Here is a 4,249-nt window from a genome sequence, read left to right on the forward strand (position 1 = left end):
GAAATCAATATCAAACGGAGTCCAAATGCCACGAAACTTCACGAAGATTTTTTATGGACCAGAAGGAAGCTATTGGGCCCTGGTTGCACCTGGGGGAGTCCCGAGGAAGGGATAACCCACCAGGGCGCGCCAGGAGGCCCAGGCGTGCCCTGGTGTGTTGTGCCCACCTCGGGTGCCCCACGGACCACCTCTTTGCTCTATAAATACCCCAATATTCCAGAAACCCTAGGGGAGTCGACGAAATATTCATCCAGCCGCTGCAGAGTCCAGAACCACCAGATCCAATCTAGACATCATCTCGGATGGGGTTCACCACCTCCATTGGTGCCTCTCCCATGATGCGTGAGTAGTTCTTTCTAGACCTTCTGTGACGCCCGGATAGTTAAGGTACAGTAACCACACACTAATGGTGCCATGTCATTGCAATTAATTTTCTAAACCTCACTTTGATCCAAACCGAATTCAAATTCAAATTGAAAAGAAAGTCAAATTATTATTTCTACGAACGGTAAAACAAAAATGTTCGCTGGGTTGCAATGATTCACTAACTAATTCTCATGAATAATCCAATATTATTTGGATATTAAATTGCCCCTAACCTATTTAAAACAGTACCCAAAACAGCCCATTTTAATCCATTTGTATTTAAGTAAAAGTCAAACGAAATCATCTTGCCACCAAACTTTTTTGGCGGTACTAAATAATGCCTAGTATTTGTTTTGACAAGTTGCAAATTTTACAAAAGTCTTTGGTGGGCAAACAAATAGAGAACCATAGCTAAATAAATTTTAGAGAAGACTAAGAGAAAGGCTCTCACTGTGCGCTTAGGCCTGCGAAGCTACAGTGCGGCCCAGCCCACTTGGAGTCTCTTCTCTCCTCTGTTCACAGAACAGAGGCGTGGAGGCCATCCGAGGCGCCATGGCCGGCCGAGCCTTGCGTGGCGGCCATCCGTGGCCTCCCCCTCGCCTTCAAGTTCTCCTCCAGCCCTCAAGCCCCCCTCGGGCAAACCCTAGCCTCCCCACTCTTCCCCCCCTCGCGCCGCTCTCTTCCCCGCAGCACTCGACTGACGCAGTCATCGCCATGGCCGCCGTCGCACTCGCGCCCATCGAGCTCCCTGGCACCTAGGAGTGTGACCTTCTGCATCATCTACGATGACTACTTCGCTTGCGAGGAGCAGATCGACCGGAGCCGCGCAAGGGATCGACCTCAACTTCGTCTTCGGCCACGGAGCTCCGCCGCTTCGATCCGTCCCCATCGACCTTCCCCCGGCCTCTTCGAGCTCTCCCACGGAACCGCAGTGAGCTCCTCCCTCGATCCCCCACTTTTCCCCGTTGCTATTATCGCTGTAGACCGCCGCCCCATCCCCTGCCCGAAGCCGCGAATGGCTACGCCCGGCCGCGCCTCCTCGCGCGCCCTGGCTGCCTTGTGCGCGCCTTGGCCACGTGCCTCGCCCGCTCCCGCCTCAACCAGCCGGCGCACTGCCCGCGTCCTGCGCCGCCCTTGGTCGTGCTCGGTCGTAGCCGTCCTCTGCCTATGCCCGCGCGTGCATACGCGTTCGCGCCCCTGCTCGTCCGCCTGCTGCCGCTCGCGTGCGCGCGCCCGTGCAGACTGCTGCCGCGCCGCTCCCCTTGCTGTTGTTGCTCTGTTGCTGCACTTCTATTGCGGCTAGCCGCTACCGTCCCCGCGCTTTGACGCTGCTACTGCATCCCGCCGCTGCTACTCTGCTACAGTAACTGAATGTTACTGTAGCAGTAGCTAGCTTTGCTACGATTACACTGACTAGCCCTCTGTACTGCAGCAAAACAACATCAAAACGAGTTCTAATGTGGATAAGAATTATATGTGCGGGTAGTACACTTGATAAGGTTCAATTCTTTCCATTGGACCAAATCCAAAAGTTGCCTGGATTAATTCCTATGAAAATGACAAAAGTCTATGTTCTGTTAACTGGCAGAACTAAAAATAGATATACTGTCATAGCAACTTTGGAGCAGAAAATAAACAAGTTACAAGGATCTAACAATGATGCAATTGTTACCATCTTGTAGACCATAGGAAAGTGATCAATATTGGTATAAGGCACAAATTCATAGGATGAATAGAACACTAGTTATAGCCTCTGGAAAACAGCTAAATGATATTTAAAACTGAGGACTTAGCAGAATTTCAGTAATTCTAGAAAATGAATTAAAACTTTAAAAATCAATATAAAATAAACCGTAGTTCGGATGGAAAAAATTTGTACATGAAAGTTGCTCAGAACGACGAGACAAATTCGGATACGCGGCCCGTTTGTCCGCCACACATCCCTAGCATAGCGAACACGCAACTTTTCCCCTCGGGTTCATCTGTCCGAAAACGCTGAACATCGGGAATACTTTCCCGGATGTTTTCCCCCTTCGCCAGTATCACCTATCCCTGCGTTAGATCACCCCTGGCACCGCGTATTGCCTTGTTATATTTCGTGATGCTTTGTTTGCTTTGTATTCACTGTTTCTTCCCCCTCTTCTTCTCCGGTAGACCCTGAGACCGACGATGATGCCCCTGAGTACGACTACGTCGACGACGATCCCTCCTTCTTGCCAGAGCAACCAGGCAAGCCCCCCTGATCACCAGATATCGCCTATTCCTTCTCTATACTGCTTGCATTAGAGTAGTGTAGCATGTTACTGCTTTCGGTTAATCCTATTCTGCTGCATAGCCTGTCCTTGCTACTACTGTTGTTACCTTTACCTGCAATCCTAAATACTTAGTCTAGGATGCTAGTTTTCCATCAGTGGCCCTACATTCTTGTCCGTCTGCCATGCTATATTATTGGGCCGTGATTACTAGGGAGGTGATCACGGGTGTATACTATATACTTTATATACATGACACATGCGGTGACTAAAGTCGGGTCAGCTCGTTGAGTACCCGCAAGTGATTCTGATGAGGGGGCTGAAAGGACAGGTGGCTCCATCCCGGTAGAGGTGGGCCTGGGTTCCTGACGGCCCCCGACTGTTACTTTGTGGCGGAGCGACAGGGCAGGTTGAAACCACCTAGGAGAGAGGTGGGCCTGGCCCTGGTCGGCGTCCGCGGATACTTAAAAATAACACGCTTAACGAGTTCTTGGTATTTGATCTGAGTCTGGCCATTTGGTCTATACGCACTAACCAACTACGTGGGAAAGATATGGGCACTCGACGTCGTGGTATCAGCCGAAGCCTTCGTGACGTCAGCGACTGAGCGGCGCGCGCCGGGTTGGGCCGTGTAACGCAACTTCCTTTGAAATGGAGGTTGCTAGGTCTGCTCTCCGGCCGCGTACGCAACGTGCAGGTGTGCAATGGGCGATGGACCAAGACCCCTGCGCGCATAGGATTTAGACCGGCGTGCTGACCTCTCTGTTGTGCCTAGGTGGGGCTGCGACGTGTTGATCTTCCGCGGCCGGGCATGACCCAGAAAAGTGTGTCCGGCCAAATGGGATCGAGCGTGTTGGGTTATGTGGTGCACCCCTGCAGGGAAGTTTATCTATTCGAATAGCCGTGTCCCTCGGTAAAAGGACGACCCGGAGTTGTACCTCGACCTTATGACAACTAGAACTGGATACTTAATAAAACACACCCTTCCAAGTGCCAGATATAACCCGGTGATCGCTCTCTAACAGGGCGACGAGGAGGGGATCGCCGGGTAGGATTGTGCTATACGATGCTACTTGGTGAACTTACCATCTACTCTCTTCTACATGCTGCAAGATGGAGGTGGCCTGAAGCGTAGTCTTCGACAGGATTAGCTATCCCCCTCTTATTCTGGCATTCTGTAGTTCAGTCCACCGATATGGCCCTGTACACATATACCCATGCATATGTAGTGTAGCTCCTTGCTTGCGAGTACTTTGGATGAGTACTCACGGTTGCTTTCTCCCTCCTTTTTCCCTTTCCTTTCTACCTGGTTATCGCAACCAGATGCTGGAGCCCAGGAGCCAGACGCCACCATCGACGACGACTCCTACTACACCGGAGGTGCCTACTACTACGTGCAGGCCGCTGACGACGACCAGGAGTAGTTTAGGAGGATCCCAGGCAGGAGGCATGCGCCTCTTTTGATCTGTATCCCAGTTTGTGCTAGCCTTCTTAAGGCAATCTTGTTTAACTTATGTCTGTACTCAGATATTATTGCTTCCGCTGACTCTTGTGTATTCGAGCTTATGTATTCGAGCCTTCGAGGCCCCTGGCTTGTAATATAAAGCTTCTATTATTTTAATTTGTGTCTA

General features: G+C 50.9%; 1 long non-coding RNA gene across 1 annotated transcript; it reads left to right on the forward strand.

The window, feature by feature from the left end:
* The first annotated feature begins 968 nt into the window (after positions 1-968).
* Positions 969-4,249, forward strand: LOC141027710 (uncharacterized). The gene is made up of 3 exons (XR_012189487.1): positions 969-1,297; positions 2,521-2,595; positions 3,942-4,249. It is a non-coding gene; the product is annotated as an uncharacterized lncRNA (long non-coding RNA).

This window comes from Aegilops tauschii, chromosome 7, assembly GCF_002575655.3.
Source record: "Aegilops tauschii subsp. strangulata cultivar AL8/78 chromosome 7, Aet v6.0, whole genome shotgun sequence".
NCBI classification, from domain to species: Eukaryota; Viridiplantae; Streptophyta; class Magnoliopsida; order Poales; family Poaceae; genus Aegilops; species Aegilops tauschii.